This window comes from Aegilops tauschii, chromosome 1 (genome assembly GCF_002575655.3).
Source record: "Aegilops tauschii subsp. strangulata cultivar AL8/78 chromosome 1, Aet v6.0, whole genome shotgun sequence".
Taxonomy (NCBI): Eukaryota; Viridiplantae; Streptophyta; class Magnoliopsida; order Poales; family Poaceae; genus Aegilops; species Aegilops tauschii.
This window is the reverse complement of record NC_053035.3, coordinates 58,922,871-58,934,044: the sequence shown is the minus strand read 5'-3', so window position 1 is coordinate 58,934,044 and position 11,174 is coordinate 58,922,871.

Sequence of the window (11,174 nt, the reverse complement as noted above, 5' to 3'; positions counted from 1 at the left end):
TAAGAGCACGGCTGTAGGGTGCCCTCCCTGATGTCGTAGACGGGTTATTTCCCCTTGGAAGAGCAGATGGGCTCTTTCCCCTTGGAAGAACCAGATGCTGCCCTCCTTGTGGTCGCCGTCGATAAGGTCTGACTTGGAAGATGTGGATCCCAAGCCAGCGTCGCAGAACGTGTCCTTCAGAAATGACAAAAGGGGCTCGATGGCGATGTAGGATGGCAAATTCTTCACAGCGAGCCAAAGAAGATCAGCGGCGGGGCCTTGGATGAGATCGATGGCGGTTGAACCCGAGGGTTGGGGGTGGGCCACTTAACCTGTGACATAGCCTGCATCAGGCTGCCGCTGTCGACGACCTCGATGTCGTAGCCGGCGTCCATGACATACCCGCATACTCTAGCCCGCTGATTGAGGGCATGCGGCTAGTAATGGTCGTCAGCTTCCTTGGCGACGTTGGGCGAAGAGACCGCGATACACCTCTTTTGGGCCAGTCGCTCCTCGAGCTCCACGGGAAGCGTAGCCGGGCTTAGGCTGCGACGCTTTGGAGTGGGGGATGGGGATGGGGATGGGGATCTGTGGGAAAGGGGGCGTTTGGTAGGCGTCTTCTAAGAAACTCAGGGTGGCCTGGGTATGGAGATCGGTGGGTAAGCTGCACGGGCAAACCGGCAGATGTTGATAATCGAGGCCTTGCAACGGCGGCGGTGACCTTGCTAGGGTTTCGAGCGTGGGAGGTCTGTGTGTGTGGGGGGGTGGGTGTGGGTGCGTGCCCCCGAGGAGGTTTTGGTGTGTGTGTGTGTGTGTGTGTGTGCAGGGGGGTGTGTGTTTGAGGAATTGATGCGACTACTAAAATGTTACTACGCAGGAGTCAAACGCGGGAGTGAAATGCCAAGGCTATTGAAAATTTGGATGATCGCACACGGTCCGGAGATAACAACCGTGTGTTATGAAACAGAAAAACCCTCGAGGTGGGCAGATATTTTTGAGGGATGCAGGTGGGAGTGGGAACAAGAAACATCACACACGATCGAAACATAATAACCGTGTGTTATCAAACAGAAAAAGATGCAGGCGGGTAGATATTTTTGAGAGGGGAAGCCTTGTGGAGCCTAATGTACTGTGCGGATGTGTGTGACAGGGGGACCGGCGTGGCACACGGTTAGTGTGAGTGAACCATGTCTGTTGCGTCATCCGACTTGTCTAATGTGCATAAATTTGGCAAAAAATGACGCGGGAGAGGGTCAGAACACGAACACACTTGCATGTGGACCAAATATATGTATGAAAAGGGTGGTTTGATGTTCAAATACCAAATGCAACTTCGATGTGGCACCTATCTCGCAAAGCGCACGGTATTGCTTGCCCCCCGCCTCGTGTCGGCAGGAAGGAAATCCTAAGCTATGAATGCATGCCCCCCACGGAGGTTCACCTAGCAGCGTGCGAAGTAGCAGCCCCCCCCCCCCCACACACTCACTTTCAGTCGGGGGGCCAGAGAGGCATCTCACCAAGATGGATCGTAAAACGGACCAAGAATAATCCATCTTGGTCGTACAACCTCTCTCTTATTGTTGGTCAAAGTGATGGCCGTCCATGAGACCCCGGAGATGGGCTAGCTCGCCAATAATCATACAAGTAGCTAGTCCCCGAAGATAGCCACTGCCCGCGTGTGTCCCAAACATATGTATGGAGAGGTGTGTTTGAATACACAATGGAACAACTTTGATGTGGCACCATGCTTTCGAACCAGAAATCCCCACACTGGGTGAGGGTTAGTTGACGATGCATATGTATGTCACACCACACTTCAAGCCGATGACGGGGATTCATGCATGCATGCGTGCATAGTATGCGCTCAAACTTAATTAGGTTTGAACCTCACCATGACCTATACTACGATAACACAAACCAAAGGACGAATCCGCCATGGTAACCTATCTTGTTGTCGGTCAAGGTGATCATGGATGTCCACGTGGGCCCACGAATATGTAGTCTTGTCGCCGATAACCATGCGAGGGAGTGTACCATTCGAAGACAACCACTACATGCATATGTATGGAGGTGATGCGTGCATGCATGTTTGAATACCATTTCACAACATTGACGTGGCGCGTGCGTCGAAAATCGTACAATCCCCACACAGAGCGAGATCGGTTCATGACATGTCGTGGTACTAGCCACTTCGACTCGATGGGAGGGATTCATGCGTACACATGCATGTGTGTGCTCAAACTATATCATGTCATCCCAGAGCATGACCTATATATATACCGTATTACAAACAAAAATAATAATCCCCTCCTAAGTCAAATTAACCTCTCTCGTTGTCAGGCAAAGTAGTGATGGACCAAGCGGGCCCACAGATGTTGCTGATAACCGCTTAAGTGGGTGCGAGAGGACAACCACCATCGCTTTGCATGTGGGCCGAACATATGTTGGATACCCAAAATTCACAACTCTGATGTGGCACATGCTCGAAAACCGTAAAGTCCCCACACAGAGCGAGGCTCATGAAGCGTACTACATATGATGGCCCCCTTCCCCCTCTTCGACGCATACCGTATGCTCCTACCGTAATACAACCTAAAAAGAATCCTCCTTGATGGTGAAATTAATTAACCTCTCCCGATGTAGGTCAAAGTGATGAATGCATCGACGATGGCCTCGTGGGCCCACAGATGGAAGTGTCACATGTGAGTGTCCTAGGATAACCACCGCCTGCATGCATGTGGCCCAAAGAGGTGTTGTGTGATATTTGAATAGAAAATTTCACAACTTTGATGTGGCACATTCCTCGGAAACTGAAAAGTCCCGACACTGAGTGAGGTGTACTTGTTCACGAATGCGTACGTATAGTATATGGGCTAGTCCGCTCCCACCTCTTGGACACGTACTATATATATACTCCCACCATAACACAAAGAAAAAAGATTCTACCTTGCCGGTCAAATTAACCTCACTGTCGGCTGCTCGTTAAAGTGATGGACAACGACCTCGCGGGCCCACAGAAAGCGTTACACGCGAGTAGTGTCATGTAGGACAACCATCGACTACATGTGGCCAAAACATGTATGTATGAAAGGGTTGTGTAATGTTTTAAATAAGAAATTCATGACTCTGATGTGGCACCTGCCTCACAAAACGACCAACCCACACGGTGGCTCACGACTCGTAGTGTACTCCAAGCCACTCGCTAGCCCCAGACGCGCACGCGCACACACACACACACCACGAATCCACCGCAACTACGATGCATGTTAAATCATCCCGCGGTGAACTTATGTTACCAAAGGAGGGACGTTTTAATTTTGCAAAAAAACCCAGAGATCATTAAGACGTTTTAGTACATTGATTGAATTTCTAGGGGTATAATGTGCAAAAATCAAATTTGAGCTACATGCACACGTGACAGTGCACCTAAATGGATTGCAAAAACACATGTGTCTCACTGAGTGCATGTGTTACTCCCCGTGCAAGAAATTTCAAACATTGAGAATCTTGATTTTTAAATTCTAGTACATCCAAAACTTATTTGAAATTCATGAAACTTATCGTGTTGTTATATGGACACCAATACAAAGTGGCATTGTACTATTTTTTTGTCAAAATTTGAGACCAGTTTTGATGTAATCTTTATCTTCTTACAAACGGGAGATTATTAATAATTGGGAACCAATATCCCAAACGGATTATTTATTCGAACCGTGAGCATTAGACCAACAATGGATACATGCCATGCTTCGGTTAAGCAATAAAGTGGCAGCATTAATCATCCAAATAGAAAAACAATATACGTGCCGCCATGCAACCCGTGTGCCGTGCGAGCATGCGTGAGTTGACGGGACGCCTGTGAGCAGTACGCCGCGCAGGCAGACCGGGAGGCGTGCGTGAAGGTGTGTGAATTGACGAGAGGCATGCTCACTGCGAAGTGTCATCGGGAGGCGTGCGAGTATCTGTGTGAAATGCCGATAGGCATGCCAGCAGTCCGGTGCGCAGCGGCGAGCCAGCGGCTTGACCATCGCCTGCCTCTCTCCCACTACTCCATATTAATGGTGCGCCCGAGCGGCCGCACCCCCATCCTCGCCACACAAACAATCCTCTCTCTCCGCTTGCATCCTCGACGCCGCTCTCAGTCCTCATAGCCGTTAGTGTATGAGGTTGCCACCGAAGCGCCCCATCGGAGGGAGTGGCGACGCCGGGGCTATTGAAGCACCGAAGCACGTCGTGGAGATGGAGGGAGAGGTTGCCGTCACCGCCGGCGAGGTATCGCTGCACCCTAACATTGTCGATGGCGTCGAGCTTCCACAGCCGGAGGCATAGGTCCACACTGACTCCGATGACGACTCGGGCGACTACCCCAGCGACGACTCCGATGACCACTCCAGCAACGACTGCGACGACGACGGACAACTGGTTAGTCATCTATACCCATTTATGTGTCAAATAGATCCTAGGGTTTCTCTGGTTACTCCTGCCTCCCCCTTTTTGGAATAGAAATCCTATGGTTATGTTCTCCCAATCCATGAAATCTGAGTAAGTTTCGTTAGATCCGTGTAGTGTACTGATTGTTTGAATGGTACAAGTGATAAGTGATTAGTTGTTTCATCTGTGCAAATGATTTTTGCTAGTAATCCGACTAGGGTTAGTGTTCTTCCTAATAATTCCTAGCCAGGACTTGACAATTTATTTTGAATGACCTACATATATGTTTGTTCCATTATTTTCTTCAAGATTGGTCTATACATAGACGACTGTGCTTAAAAATCGAACCATAATCTCTGGATATGTATAAAAAGAAATAGCCATAAATTCCTAATCCTACTTCATGGCATGTAAACATTGATTTGATGCCAAATTTTGGCAACTGCCAAATATTCGCTAGAGATTAGTATGTAAAAATTAATTTGACGCCACATTTTTCTAACTATTTGTATTGGTGCTGTCTCACGATGTGGACAGTGAGGATGAAGATGGCTAGGGGAGGTACAAGAGGCAAATCCTGAGGGAGCTTTACGCGGGAATGCATAATAGGCGTATTAGGACCTAGGACGGCGGCTATCGATGCCCATTTTGCAACCACAAGCTTCATGACGCGTATCAAAGTGTTCTAGTGCATGCAAGAGGACGGGCCGTTGGCTCCTTCAAGCAAAAGTATTCTTGCAGGGTGGCGCACGGCGCGTACGCCGAGTACCTGGAAAAACTTCAGTATCGTGCCGACAGATGAGATGAGATGTGGGATCGAACTATATATGGCTATGTAGTGTCTTCATGATGGTTGAACTATACTTGTCTACGCTTATTATCTATGTCTGAGTATGTTTAATCCATGTTTACTTATGTCTAAATGTGGGATATAGATGCAATCAGTTCGGTTGATGGAATCTACCTCCGTCTTGGTTTATTGGTCCCCTTTGTAATTTGTGTTAATTTTGACCAAAGATTTAACTGACAAAATGTTAGTGCAGGTCAGCCAAAATTACATCGCTGGATGCGTATTTGAACATAGTGTTCAATGATATAATTTTTGTTGACATGCATAAACATTTGTTAGTTAAATATTTGGTCAAAATTTGGTACAAATCACAAAGGGGAACAATAAACCAGGACGGAGGTAGTACGTCAATCATGCACGGTTCCCAAAATTGGAACCGTGTGCAATGAATTTCATTTTGCCTTTACGTCAATCACACACGGTTGGCTCTAGCAAACCGTTGCCTTCGAAACTCTTTGTGGGACGAAAAACCCTCACCACCCAATTAAAAAAAACCCTCACCATCCCCACGTCGCAAAACCCTCATCCCGCCCGCCACCCCCTCCGGTTCCCATTGACACCTGCACAAGCTCCTCTGCGTCTCTGCATGGCACCGCCTATCGCGGCGGCAACCACTTAGCTCGATGCCAGCCACCATCACCAGGCTGCCGACAAACCCCACCGCATTTCGCCACTTCCGCTTGCCACCGCCTATCGCCATCGACTTTCTCGACGCTGCTCGCGGTCGACCCAGCTCCGCCCGGTTGGGGAATCCGCCATACTGAGGGTTTTTTTCTCAGGGACAACAAGGTAACTCATTTAATGAGATATTATCTCATCTCTTATCCCAGTTCATCTGCCTCCTTTAATCACCCGACCGAAATCACCGTGAATTCATTTTTATTCGGGATGATTTGAGGGTTTTCTTGCATTCATATAGTGTACAGTGCGCGGACACATCAGGACTTTGCGGCCTCCGCCAGACATCCATGGAGTTTCATCTCACCATTCCAGATGACTCGAGTATGCGCGTGGTATGTTCAATCTCACCCTAAATCTGTTGGCATGGCCTACTTTCCTGAACATATACTAAATATTGCTACATTTGGATAAAAGGTGCCACATGCACCATATACGTCAAAGAGGATTTTTCCCTCTTCTTTCTATATAGGCAAATTAATGATGTATTGTTCTTTCAATTACTCTCATATTTCCATGACATCATGTTTACCCTATTTGTTTAATTATAGATTTTTGTCCTTCGATTTCAACTGCTGTACAGTTCTTTCAATTTGGGCCCATATTTGCATGTTACCATATTTTCTTTAACAATCCTACCATTTTTTGCAGCGCGTCCCTTGCTATGCAACGGAATCTGTAGTGCACAAGCTTTCCCTTTACATAAATCAAGACCGCGAGGATGTCATACTGAGCACAAACCATGGATTTACAATCGTTGCTACTATAAGACTTGATGAACATGGTGACTCCTATTTTGGCACTGGCCTTTGGAAACAAATTTCTAAGTTTTATGTACTGAAAGCTGGCACTAAAAGTGTACTGCACATAAAAGAGCCTGGTCATTAGATATATGCTAACTTCCCCGATGATATCATCCGTCCAGACTTTGTTCGAAGTAAGTTTTCTTTTCAAGTATCTGCATGTTGACTTACCCAGCAATATCAAATGAATTGTGTAGTGTTTAAGCAACCAATTGTTATTCCATTTTCTTACTATATTCCTACCTACTAACTTCTAGTTACCAATACACTTTTCTATTGCCATGTTTTAACTAAATATTCCATGTACTACCACTTCTATCAGAAAGCGCCACTGACAACGAGACTCCGGAGGTGGAGAACGGGGCTTCCAACAAGCGGAGGTGGGGCGAGCAAGAACCGCGAGTGACTCCAGCAGGACTAGACTTCATCAGCAGCCTCCCGGATGATATGTTGACAGTCATCATCTCCCTCCTCCCAATCAAATATGGGGCGCGGGCAACCGTCTTTTCCTGGCGGTGGCGCCCCCTATGGAACTCCACCCCTCTTGACCTCATCGACACGCACAAGCTCTGCCATGGCTATCACAAAATCTTGGATGTGTTCTCCAAGATCCTCGGCAAGGACCGAGCCAAGCTTGATGATGGGCATATGCGCTTGCTGCCAACGTCCGCGCTCCGCCTCGCGTCCATGCCGCGCATCGCCAAGTTCAGGAACTGCCATCCCCCCTTAATGATGCACCCACTCTTATTCTACCACGACGGAAGCACCTCGAGATCGTCGTTGTCTGCCTCCCAAATGGTAACATGGAGCGCCTACTCCGTGGCTGTACTGCACTCGAGTACCTTCGTCTTCAGGCAATCAATGGGTTGCGTAGCTTCCACATCATCTCCATGACTCTCCGGACTATTTATGTGTGTTGCTAGTGCGGCAAGAAGACATCACAAGATGTGTACCACAGTATTGTCATTGGGGACACACCTTCACTTGAGAGATTACTTGTAGTTGATCAAGAAGGTCCAACAAGAATCAATGTCATTTCTGCGCCAAAATTGACAGTGGTGGGCTACTCGTCTGACAAATACTCCGAACTTGTTATTGGATCCACACCCGTTCAGGTACAACATCCGCCTTCTACCTCTCCTTCTAGAAGTTAACATTATTTCTAATTTTGAAGATGTATGTTCATCTGTCATCCAAAAAATGATTCCGACAAGGTTGACCCCGAAACTATGCACAGTGAAGGTCTTGGCACTAGAATCTATCGGCCCCAACCTGGAGCAAGTTGTTAGTTTCTTGAGATGTTTTCTGTGCCTGGAGAAGCTATATATCTAGGTGATGTTCCTTTCCGATTAAATGTTAACCATAGGGGAGTTCAATTTGTGACACATTTTTCCAAGTGTACAATGACAATGTACTACGATTTCTGAAGGATTTTTTGGAGGATTTCAGTACATACATGTCCCCCCCCATATTGGTTGCTTGATCCATATGGTTACAATCCATACACATTTCTCCTTTGGATTCATCTGTACTAGTTTTCCTAGGGAACTTTTCATCCACTCCAACCTCATGTGAAGAAGGCTACATTTTTCTAGATTGTAATCAAATGTCCATGTTAATCATGTCGGATCGAAGATGGCATGTTAGTGCATTTTACAAATCCTAGAAACCAAATAGGCCTGTAGTAGTGTTCAAAACTGCATGTAGGCACTAATACATTTTCTTCTTTTCCAGCTAAGATTAGGCCCGGTGGTGGATAATGTGATATAGTATAACAATCATGTCGAATACCTAGATCTGTATCTCTCAGAAATTACTTTGAACTCCTACTGAGGGACCTTACCAGAGATTGTATTCGCTAGGTTCTTTGTTGTCAGAGTAAGGGTGTTGAAGGTAATGAGGTTTGCCCTACATTTATTTCGCAAAAATGAATGGTTTGTTGATCAGTGCCGGCGGCTGCGATAGAATGGAATAGGCTCCAAAAATGCTGAATTTCATTTTGGAACTTCAGATGGGAGAGTAATCGGAAGTCATCATGTCAACCCCATGCATGACTTCTCAGTGGCTGACCCCTTTGCAAAAATTATGAGGTTTCGAAACCAGACTTAGAAGTGGTAATATTATTTTGAACCGCTCTGATATCCATGTTCAGTGGAGCAGCGCGAGCTTTTGCAGCTGATGAGTTGAATTTCATTTCTAATATCAGTTTAAACCTTGTAATCTTCGAATTTGAGACATATAACTCTGGAATTTGAACCTTGTAATATTTCAAGTTTTTGTGGTACAATCATTGAAATGGCATCGTATGAGAGTCATATATTGGTAGCACTATTTTGACCTTAATATGCAATGGACCTAGATTTTATTTACCATTCTTGAATCTGTTTACCTTGTCGATCTCATAGCACACGATCTGTATAGCTAACTCGACTGCGATCTTCGACATTATTGCACACAGTTGGTTTCTTCAATTGTGTGCCCTGTAGAGCGCAGAATTAAATATCGCACTCGAGTGTCCATCATCACCCTTCTGTGTAACTTTGACCTCGTCACCCACGGGTAAACTTATGACCGAAGTCATTCCACACACTTCATTTTTACAAATCTTTTTGCCAATAGACGCCCACGGTTTGTCCCTCTTCTAGCTGACGCGTGGCCAAACTAGCTGGGCGGGAAGCTTGTGCCGTAAACTATGCGGTAGCGCGGGAACAGGCTCACCGACGATACATTTGGTGCCTCTTCGAGCCCACACGTGGTCAAACGAAACGCGTGCGGTGCGGTGTTGTCAAGCATGCACTGGAATCCTCCGCTATGAACACCGTGACAAGACATGATGATTACAGGCCGGCCGACCCCCATTTATTACAGCAGCCATTTAACCCTTGTGTCTCTTCAACCTTTCAATCGCGCCCCACCATTGCAAGAAGCACACCCACCACGACAAATTCTTAGAGGGTATCCTGCGTGGCTCCAATGGTGCTCCGAGCGGCCGCCCATGACGAGCGGCAGTTCGCCATGCATGCCGTGGTGGACACCCATAGAAGGTTCAAGGAGCTCTTGGTGGTGTACACCAACAACCCGGTCTGGGTGGAGAACTCCATCCACATCATGGAGTTGTTGCCTGCTGAGGAGAAGTACAAGGTGGTCGGATTCGACCTTGAGTACACCCGCGCTTGTGTCGGGTCTCGTCCCAAGGTCACCGTCGCCCAGATGTGCGTGCACAATCATGTCCTCGTCTACCACTACTGCCTGGCCACAAGTCCTTGCGAGCATTTCACCAGGTTTGTCAACAGCCCTCACTACATGTTCCCTATGGTGGACATCACCAACGATGTAAAGGTGCTCAAGAATTTGGGCATCGCCTGCCAAAATCTTGTTGACATCCTGGGCCAATACAAGATCTAGGGCAGCAAGGAGCATGAGAAGGACTCACTGGTTCACCTCGCCGAGGCCATCATCGACCCCTACTACAGAGACATGAAGGATTCCTGCAACAAGGACAAGCGTGCCTGGCACTCGGCCTGGATGGAGAAACTCGACAAAGCTCACGTCGTGTATGCGGCCAAGGAGGCGTACATGAGCTACAATATGTACAGGCGGATTGTTGACATGACACTAGTACAACGAGGTGTTATAAAAACGGTTTTTAACCCCTTTCCGCGACGGCGTTCGGAACCGTCGCCAAGTGAGTGACGGCGATAGGGGGTCCTTCCCACACGACCCAGAAACCATCAGGGATATTCCCTCCTGGCACACACGCTCGGCACAATCAGGTCATGTGTGACCGGCGAACGCTCAAATACGGAAATACATACAGTAGAGCTAAAAAATACAATTATACATGCAAAATTGTTTCCGATCGCAAGTACATCCCATAGAGTCAGTCCCCGCTAAATGTTTCCATTCGTATGTACATCCCACACCGTCGCTCCAAGGACAACGTTTCCGTTCACAGGTACATCACACACAATTTTCCCCATTAAATCGTTTGTGATAGTGTTACCATTGCACACGATATTAACAATTTTATCGTTTGCGTTATTGAATGCATCACACACGGTGCATAGAAGAAACTGTGTGGCAAAGGCTGTCCATCACACACAGTTTTTATGTGGTAAACGTTTGCACCAGCTGGCCTAACGCAAACAGTTTTCAAGAGGATGTCGTGTGTGATTGTTCATTAATCTAACACAGTTTATTCCTAGAAACTATGTGCGTTATTGAATGCATCACACACGGTATTTTCTCAATAACCGTTTGCAATAGAAAAACCCAATTAGTAGGCTAATTATCCGATTATTAATAATCTATTTATTAATCTAATTGACATTTCATATTAAGCACACAATATATGTCATTTTCATAATTGAAATACTTCAAAGTACAACAGCATATAGTTTCAGCACTCAGCTACCCCATTGCACAAATACACC